This window comes from Octopus bimaculoides, chromosome 16, assembly GCF_046866305.1.
Source record: "Octopus bimaculoides isolate indiv1 chromosome 16, ASM4686630v1, whole genome shotgun sequence".
Lineage (NCBI taxonomy): Eukaryota > Metazoa > Mollusca > Cephalopoda > Octopoda > Octopodidae > Octopus > Octopus bimaculoides.
In genome coordinates, this window is record NC_142943.1 from 35,613,551 (window position 1) to 35,625,177 (window position 11,627).

The window sequence follows — 11,627 nt, forward strand, 5'->3', positions numbered from 1 at the left end:
GCCCGGCGTGCTAACATTTCTTATTTCTTTATTGCTCACAAGGGGCCAAACATAGAGGGGACAAACAAGGAGAGACAAACGGTTTAAGTCGATTACATCGACCCCAGTGCGTAACTGGTACTTAATTTATCGACTCCGAAAGGATGAAAGGCAAAGTCGACTTCGGCGGAATTTGAACTCAGAACGTAGCCGCAGACGAAACACTGCTGAGCATTTCGCCTGGTACGCTAACGTTTCTGCCAGCTCGCTGCCTTACTTCCGATGATGTTTTTTTGAAATCTGAATATGAGTGGATTTTGTGGGGTTCTACTCGCGTGATTGTGCTTGTGTGGGTATATAAAGACGTTTTAGTGTGAGTCGTTCCGTATGTATGTATATACAATGTAAAGTTGCTTCATTTTACATGAATATGTATTTATACCATTATGTGTGTGTATGCATATTTCGTCTATGCGTGTGGGTGACACTCGTATACAGCCTGAGTTTTGTGTGAATGTTTGTGTATGTGTATCCATGTTTGTATCTATGTACACGCATACACACTCTCACGCATATACTACCACACGCACATACTAGCACGCACACACACGTGTACACACGCACACGGAAGCACGCACAAACTCAAACACACACACACACACACACAGACACACACACACGGTATATATATATACACATACATCACCCATTTGTACATCTTTATGTATAATTTTCTTTCTGTATAAGTAAAAGAAATTTTAATAGATGCACGCTCAAATGTATGTATATTTGTATGTATGTATACATACATATGTATATGTTTATGTGCGCGCGCCCGCGTGTGTACATTTATTATTTATGTGTATAAGTAATATATATACATATTTACTTATGAATATATATATATATATATATATATATATATATATATATATATATATGTCTCAGTGTATGCTTCTATATGCATATGTGTATATATATGTATATGAATATGGGTATATATGTGTGTATTTATATACATATATATATATATATGTGCGTCTATGTATGTGTGTATTATATTATATATGTATATAAACATTTATATAAATACATATTGTATATATTATATATATATATATATACATATATATATATGTGCATGTGTATGTGTGCATGTTTTACATATGCGTTTGCGCGTGTGTGTATGTGTGTTTGTATTATATATATATATATATATATATATATATATATATATATATATATATATATGTAATCTGCCATTAATAACACAGGGAACCATGCATCTGCCTCTCATATCTGCGCCAAGCACAGACACGTCGCTTCGACGCGCATGGGTGTGTACGTGCGTTTGTGTCCACTTGTTTTTTGTTGCTGTTTTATTGTTGGTTTTTTTTTTTGCTTATGAATGTCTCGGCGTGTTTCGTCTGTGTATCTGTGCATGTTTTACATATGCGTTTGCATGTGTGTATATATGTGTCTGTGTGTGTGTGTGTGTTGTTTGTTTGTAGAACATGCAGAGAGAGAGAGAGAGAGAAAGAGAGGAAGGAGACGCCGGTCTTATCATAATTCACCATAGCTTATTAAGGTCCTTTATCTGTATTTATCAATGTTTTATAATGTATTTCATCTTATTAGAACGAACCCCGTTATCGGCATACAGTTTGATTTGCACCTTTGGAAGTAGTGTATGTTAGAATAACCAACGAACAAACCCACCCACAAGCCAAACAGCCAACCGACCGACCGAGCAACTAACAGTCAGCTAGCCTGTCACCCTACCAACGAATCTAACCGGCCAATGAACTAATCAACCAGTCATAGGTGCGACGATGGTTGAGGGGGAAAAAATGGGGTGGAGGGTAGATGGCGGAGGAATTGAGTAACGAGACTACGGAAGCAAGGAAGGAGGAGGAAGGGGATTATGGGAGGGGAGTGAAAAATTGAAGGGTAGGAGAAGAATAGCGGGAGGAGATTGGAATAATTATGTTTAGTAAATAAATAATTAACGAGAAACGAAATAACGGGCAACAAGAAAAATTCAGAACATAATTTCATTACATATATATATATATATATATATATATATATATATATATATATATATATATATATATAATGATATATATATATATATATATATATATATATATATATATATATATATATATATATATATATTCAGAACTATGTTCTGAATACATGTATGTATGTAGAAAGATAGATAGATAGATAGATAGATAGATAGATACATACATACATACATAAACGTAAATATATACATATATACATGCGTGTGAATACGCAATTTTCTTTATTATATAATGTGCGGTAGAAAGAAGCTGTAAGCATGAGATCTTTTCAAAATGATGATGCAGATGATGAAGAAAATGATGATGATATTTGTAGTGGAGATGGTGATGGTGGTGGGGTGCTGGTGGTGCTGGTGGTGGGCGCCAGTGCTGCTGCTAATGATGATGTGAGTTTTGGTGCGTGTGTGTGTGGGGGGGTGTATGGGGGTGGTGTTGGTGGCGATAACGAAGTTGTTGATGAGGCTATGACGATTGATGATAAAGATGGCGATCATTATGAAATGAAGTTGGTGTCGATTACGATCTTGGCAGGACGGGCAGCGTTGATGCGAGCGTTGAGGACACTACTACTACTACTACTACTACTACTACTACTACTACGACTACTACAACTACTATTAAGCAACTGATAACATTAAAAATATTATACACTAAATCGTAAATCATTTGCTTGTTCTTTTATAATACGTATATTTCATAGGTGTACACTCACTCAGTACGTGCCAATTGACAGACAAATAGACAGACAGACACACACACACGCACACACACACACTCACACACACTCACACACACACACACACACACACACGCACGCATGCACACACTCATACACACACACACACACACATATATATATATATATATATATATACGCACACACGCTAGAACAGCTAATGGGAGGGGCAGTAGGAGCGGTCCACCCCGGGCTGCACTTTTAAAGGGGTGGCAATTTGGGGTCTACTGTAGGGAATATGTGTTATGTGTTTTTTTTGTGGGTCGGCAAACGGTAATGCCACCTTGGGCTGCACATACTTTGTCGATGCTAGTGTGTATATATATATATATATCTGTTTCTGTGTCATCTATCTATTTATCGTGTTTCCATTCAATATGGCTGTCTCTCTATTTCTCTCTCACTCCCCCTCTCACTCTTTCTCTCTATTTCTCCCCTCTTTCTCTCTCTTTATCTCTCTCTCTCTCTGTATCTCTCTCTGTCTTTGTCTGTCTGTCTGTCTCTCTCTCTCTCCCTCTCTCTCACTCAGTTTTTGTCTACCAAATCTACTCACAAAGCTTTGGTCGGCCCGAGACTATAGTAGAAGACATTTGCCCAAGGTGCTACGCAGTGGGGCTGAACCCGGAACCGTGTGGTTGGTAAGCAAGCTACTTACGACACAGCCACTCCTGCGCCTAATATATATATAATCTTTGTCTCTCCATCCACCTGTCTGTCTATCAGCTACGTTTACACATTGCATTCGTCACGGTACGTTATAAAGTAAATATACATTTTCGCGTAACATTCGGCACGGTTTGGTAAATGTAAGAATACACTTTTGTGAAGAAGTTGATACGACCTTATTAAAAGTAGAATATGAAAATAAACAAAGAAAACTACACATTTGCGTAGCATTCGGCATGGTATGGTAAATAGCAAGATTACGTATTTGTGTAATATTAGCCACGGTATGATAAAAAGTTAAAACGAAGCTTCTGTTTAAAATCTTCATAGCTGTTAACGCAAAATTACGAGATGCTATTTGGCTGCTATTTCTACCATACCTAACGACCATTTAGGGATTTTAATGTTCGCTGCTCTCGTGATGAGGTGTGGCTTATACAGTAAGCTTATTTAGTTCCAGTTTTATGAGGCATTTAGTATGGCAAAGTACTTATACTGATGGCTTGTTCTCTTTATTGCTCATTAAATTATCTGTTGCTCAGTGTGTGTAAGTGAGCGTAGGGAGAAGCCAAATGACTCTAACCTCATTAACTCATGTATTCTGTTTTCTGCGGTGAACGTTTCCTTCAATGGACGAAGTTTAATTTGGGAGATTCCTAGCAATTTTTTTGCGTGGTAAGTACTTTGCCTACCAACCAGACATGGTTCCGGGTTCAGTCCCACTGCGTGGCACATTGGGCAAGTGACTTCTACTATAGGCTAATGCCGACCAAAACCTTGTCTGTGAATTTGGTAGACAGAAACTGAAAGAAGCCCGTCGTATATATATATATATGTGTGTGTGTGTGTGCATGTATGTTTGTGTGTCTCTGTTTGTTCCACCACCATCGCTTAACAGCCGATGTTGATGTGTTTACGACCCTGTAACTTAGCGGTTCGGCAAAAGAAACCCGTTAGAATAAGTGTTAGGCTTACAAAGAACAAGTCTTTGCTCCAGCATGGCTGCAGTCAAATGACAGAAACAAATAAAAGAATAAAAGAATATATTAAGTCATAAAGTCGGTGAGCTGGCAGAATTGTTAGTACTCCGGGCAAAATGTTTCGCAGCATTTCGTCTGTCTGTACATTCTGCGTTCAAATTCCGCCGAGGTCATTTTTGGCTGTCATCCTTTCGGGAATCGATTAAATAAGTACCAGTTACGCACTGGTTTCGATGTAATCGACTTAATCCCATTGTCTACCCTTGTTCGTCCCCTCTATAATTCATTGCTGGCATTATGCCAAACTAAAAGAGTAAGAGTATATATACACACGCGCATATATATATATATATATATATATATATATATATATATATATGTATATATATATATATATATATATATATATACATATACACATACGTATATATGTGTATATATATTTATATGTGTGTATATAAAAGTATATATATAAATATGTATAAATAAATATATATATATATATATGTATGTGTGTGTGTGTGTGTGTGTATCTATTTATGTACGTATGTGTCTACATACGTGCACACCCGCATATATTCATATATAAACAAAGATACTTAACATCTAATCTCGCAGTCAAGTATATTTCAAGACACGATGGAAGAACAATAAACCTGACGGGGGGAATATTATAAAGAAAGGGCAAACAAACACCGGAAAAAAATATAAGTAACCAGTAGTAGTAGTAGTAGTAGTAAATGATATGTAAGAAAGTATGACAAATGAGAAATTTCTGAGAAATAGAAGTAAGATATAATTGTTAATGCTTTTTTTTTCCCCACCAATATTTACTTCTTTTGCCGAGCGTTCCACAACGTCGCGAAGGAAACTAATTTTTCTTCCCGTTTCAACGCTATCAACTTTTAATGGCTGTTTAACAGGGAAAGAGGAAACAAGAGAAATATATATATATATATAGATGTATGTAAATATATGTATGTACGCATATGTGTATGTACGTATATGTATATATATATGTATTTATGTATGTATGTATGTACAAACAAGTATTGCAAATAGATAAAATACAATTACAGGAGCAAAGCCTTTATTCTCCGAGATTTGATCTCGAAAGGAAAATCTCTTAATATTTGCGACGCGCGCTTTTGACAGCCATCTCACTTTATCTCACTTTGTAGTGTGTATGCCTCCTTTTTTCCAGTGTGTGTGTGTCTCTCTCTCTCTCTCTCTCTCTCTCTCTCTCTCTCTCTCTCTCTCTCTCTCTCTCTCTCTCTCCTTCTCTCTCTCTCTCTCTCTCTCTCTCTCTCTCACTCTCTCTCACACACACACACACGCTGTTTTCGTCTTCCAAGTTCACTAACAAGGTATTGGTCGAACCCGGGCTATAGTAGTATATAACTTTGATATCTTTAATAGTTTTCGGCCAGTATAAGCCCAGGCCATATCTAACTTAATAGAAACACCCAGTGAAGTCTTTTAATCACATATGGGGCACCATGGCCCACTCCAGCAAAGAGTTATTATTGTTGGAGACAAATCCGAGTGTAAGAGGTTGGTCCGAGATTTTTTGAAGAAATTTGTCTCAAGTGAACATTTGAATTTTATGTGATCCATTTCCGTTTTGATGTATTTTGGTATGGTTTTAAAGGCAGCTGGACTGATTGAGGTAAATTAATTGTGACGTAATATCTGATATCGATTTTATGTACGGTATAATACCCGAACAAAAATATTGTCCATAAATGATGTGTATAATACGTTTTGGGACAATATGCATATATATATATATATATATATATATATATATACAATTGCAGCGTGGAAGGTGTTTATAAGCCATTAAAAATAACACACAAAATCCGTTAGATTCACTTGAACATTTAAATTTAATTTGTCAAAATATTTTCATCGCTTTGAGACCGCGACCTGTTCACTGACAAAATTCTGTGCTGCATCACAGTTTTGTCAGTGAACAGGTCGCGGTCTCAAAGCGACGAAAATATTTTGACAAATTAAATTTAAATGTTGAAGTGAATCTAACGGATTTTGTGTGTTATTTTAAATGGCTTATAAACACCTTCCACGCTGCAATTGTTTTCGTTCCAGCACACGATCTCAGATCAGGTCACTTGCTATGCAAGTGCATCTCCGTAATATATATATATAAAACAGAAAACAAAAAATGGAACAAGAACGTAACAGTCGACAACAAAATATCCGGACAGGTAGACGATACAAAAAAGGACAGGAAAAAACAAGGACGGGTCATTTCGGAGCTTCCAGATTATCTCAACAGTTTCGGCCGATTATGTATGTATGTATGTATGTATGTATGTATGTGTTTGTATGTATGTGTTTGTTTGTATGTATATATATATATGCATATCTACTACATATGTGGCAAATATGTGGGTGTATTTGTGGAGTTGTGTTGTCGTCGTTGCTTAGCCCCTAGTCCAGATTAATCAAACATATGAGCAAAGTCATTCCATCCGTGGCCGTCACGTTTTTTTTTTTTTTAAGATAGCAGGTTGTGATGATATGAGTGTAATTTAGGATCAAAGCAGGTGGAGCAAATGACCTACCGACCAACCAACCAACCAACCACATAAAATCATTCTCCTTCACCCACGGCACCCCACTCCATGGCTTCTCTGTTTAAAGTTATGCAAACTGGGTGGAATGGAATCGAACACCGGATATATGGATTGTTGTAATTTTAAAAGGATTAATTTAACATGCGTTAACATGTTAGAAGCGAAGGCGAGTATAAAACAATTTCAGAAGAAAAACACACACAAAAAAAAAGGAAAAAACAAAAAAAAAGCTCCGAACTCTGAAACAAATGTTCCGTGCTCATCTGCGTAAAATACTGTATAAAAAAAAAGACTAACAAGCAAACAAACACTAAAAACATCCAAATTCCTTCAAAATACACACAAAAATACAAAAACACTCACACACACACAAACACACATTGAATCATTCTAAACATTGAGACAAACAGATTTGGTACAGTAATACCGCCAGTATTCACAGAACAAGAGAATTAAAAATAAAATAAAATAGGAAATAAAATAAAATTAAAATAAAATAAGAAAAATCATGGTGAGCTTTAACGGGCTGATCCTTTATGATCTCTGCGATCCCTAATTTCACACTGTACTGCAATAATATCGTAATCGCATTTGACCCCTGTTTCAATAAATAGCCATGTATTTCACACTTGTACTGAGAAAGAAATAAATAAAGGAACAGACAATAAAATTTAATGGTTAAAGAAACAAAATACACAGAAATGTAAACAAAAAAAAAAACAAAAAAAAATTTTTTAAAAAAAGATTAAGAAAAAATGTCTCTTCTTCGTACAAACATAAAACAACAGCTACCATTGACGACAAATCATTTTAAATCCCTGGTTAGGAAGAACCATATGCATATACATATTATATATGCATGTATATATGTATATATATATATATATATATATATATATATATATATATATATATATATATATAAGAACTTACGTACATATGCATATACTCATTTATTATTTGTATTATATATACATATATATGTATGTGTATGTATGTGTGCGTATATATATATGTATAGTCAGACACAAACACTGTGTGTATGTGTGCTTGTGTGTGTGTGTGTGTGTGTGTGTGTGTTTGTGTATGTGTGTGTGTTTGTGTGTTTGAGCAATTTCATACTAGCATACATACATGCATACGTAAATTTAATGCCAGAACATATGCATCTACACACCTCATATATGTATGTGAGTGTGAGTGTGTGTGTGTGTGTGTGTGTGTGTGTGTGTGTGTGTGTGTGTGCGTGCGTGCGCGCCCATGTACGTACGTATATACAGAATTATAAAACACTGACATACCGAAACAGATGTCGCGTACAAACACACATATACATACATGCGCTTATGCACACACAAACGCATACGATCATAGATATACAAGCATACATGTATTACACTAATATATTATTATCGCAGATAGGATCCTAGAATATTGAACTCAATTTGGCATATACACGCATGATCGAATACATACATATATGTATGCATTGATGTATATTTATATATATATATGTATGCATTGATGTATATATATATATATATATATATACATACATATGTATATCTATCTATCTATCTATCTATATATATATTTTGTTTTTACTTTTGCATTTACAATTTATTTTATCTATATATATATACACACACACACACACACACACACACACACACACACACACATATATATATATATATTTATATATATATTCGTATACATACACATGTATATGCAGGGTGTCCCAAAATTAAGGCAACTAACTTTTTCCAGTTTTGCCAAAGCAAAATATTGTTATATTTCGCGTCCGAGCAATTATGACACTATCACATTTATTCGATATGACCACCTCTGTTTCGAATTACAACCTTAAGTCTAGGTGGTAGTGCTTCACAGGCAACATGTAGCTGTTCCTGCGGAATTGATGCCCATTAATTTCGTGAAATATTCACGGGGCCCCACTCGTTAAATATCAACATACAAAAGTAAATCTATATTCATACATATTTCTACAGCTGCACAGGAAAACCTTCCCACCACACATGCACACAAATTTTCAGAACCCTTTAATTCACCTTACATTCTAAATCCGGAAATAACAAGTTCGCCATTTTTGCTGAATTTGTGTACTGTGTCCTTGAATGAGGTTACCGAAAAACACACACAAAAAGATCAAAATAAAACAAAGAAACAAATACATAAATAAATAAATAAATAAATAAATGAATGATTAAATAAATAAATAAAGAGGTTGGCTAGGCAGAAAATCAGAGAGAATCGGCAATATTCAGAGAGTCAATTCTCCGATAGAAAACGCAAGTCAAATGCGGGGAAAATAAATTTAAAAGAATGAATAAAATATAACACTATCAACATATACCAATGCTAAAAAACACAACTAAAACACAGACCAGATAAAATACGAAGAAAACAATATATCATGAAACTTTATAAGAGAGAAGAACTATCAGCTGCCCACATTAAGATGTCAAGACGTGAATACAATAAATAAGAATCAGAACAGGAAGTAGGAACCTATGAAAACTTTGCTGGAATGTTCTGTATATTTAAGGGTAATAAAATAAGAAATCCCTGATGAACACAACTGTTAGTGTTTTGTAGGTTTTTCTTAATTTTTTCCTTAGAGTTTTTATTAATTTTTGTTTTTGTTTCGTCTTAGATTTGTGTTTTATGTATTAAATATTTAATTTTCTTTAATTTCTTTTATTTTTGTTACCTTTGGTAGGCTTGCTGTACATCGGCCACACAACTTTACGGTGACAGTGTAACGGTCGGTGATCTATATACTTACATGCGGTGGCTGTATGTTTGCATATGTATAAAAAAAATCTATGCATATACGTACATGACTATACATACATATATAAACATATATATTCCTATATACGCGCACACATATCTATACGTATACATAAACACTACTATATTCATGTATTCATGGACCTAGGGCAACATGGGACGCTGCTCATATGGCTATCGAGGTGGTCGATTTAAATATGCAGGTAACTGCTAAGAAGAAAGTGTCAGTGATTTTACTTTGCTCCCCTTTCGTTGAACTAGATTCATCGCTGTAGGTCTTTCGGCGCATTTTCGATAAGTATATATATCCATGTTCATCAAAACCTCTCACGTATGCAACGTTTACAATATTACATAAAAGTAAAGGCAGCGAGCCGGAAAAATTGTTAGACCATCTGAAAATGTGCTTAACATTATTTCTTCCGATTTGGGTTCAAATTCCGCCGAGGTCGTATTTCAAGATTGATGAAATAATAAACAGTTAAGAACTTGGACCGATATAGATAGATAGATAGATATGTTTCTTTATTAGCCACACAGGGCTCAACATAGAAGGGACAAAATACAAATGTAGAGTTTTTCTTTTCGAGGGGGGGGGGCGAAAAACAAAGCAGAAAAAAAACAAACAAAAGTGGGGACAAAGATGGAAAAAGAATATCGCAAAACGTTTGGGGAATTTACAAAAAATATGAAATAATACAGAAAATTCCCAATAAATGGGGAGGTTATCCGTGGAAAGAAAAACCTACGAAAAGACCACGGTAACCTCGGTCCTTAGTGTCACAGTTTGTTAAATAAAATTTCTTTTATTTATGCAAGAAACGTAAGTAACTCTCTGTTTACAAAATTTTAAAACGTTTTATAGAATCATGGTCAATGTGGCTTCGTCATTTATACGTGCCATTCTTGCTACATATATCCATCTTTTTTCGAAACATTTGCTAGACAACACTTGCCTCTCTACTCTCACCTTCCTTTTCAAGTAATACTTGAAAAAGTTGATAGATAGATAGATAGATAGATAGATAGATAGATAGATAGATAGACAAACGGATGGATAAATGGATTGACAGATATATAGATAAATAGACTAATACAAAGAGAGAAAGATTGAAAGAAAGAAGCAAGAGACAAACAGGCAATTAGATATATAAATAGATACACAGAAAAGGAGATATATAAATGGATGGATAGATAGATAGATAGATAGATAGATTGACAGAACCACACATACGGATAGATTGCCAGCCAGATAAAGTTAAGCACATAGTAAGTTCTGCTTGGAGCGTCTCGTGTGAATCCTCGCCTAACAATAAATAAATAAATAGATAAATAGATAAATAAATAAGTAAATAAATAACAAAGCTAGCTTCGTGTAAGGGATTATGTTGGGAATACATTTCAAGGGTAGACTACCCTTAGCCTCTACATTGGTGCACGTCGATTTTCATGAAGCAACTGGGAATTAAAACAACAACACTAACAACAGAAGCATTATCAAGAATAAGAACAACACAAATAGAATACTGTAATAGCAAAGGGCAGCGGTGTCTCGGAAATATGATTTCTCCGTACAGCTGTTAGGTTATTGTAAACACATTAGCATTCTTAATGAAGATTGCTTCATATTGTGAAAGTCGGTTCAGCAGGCCTTATCTCTCAGCTGTGCCACCAGCTGTTTTGCTAAACGCTCATCTACGACATTCATATCCTCCTGTGAGTTCGTGTGTGTATGAATGTGCATATATATATATAT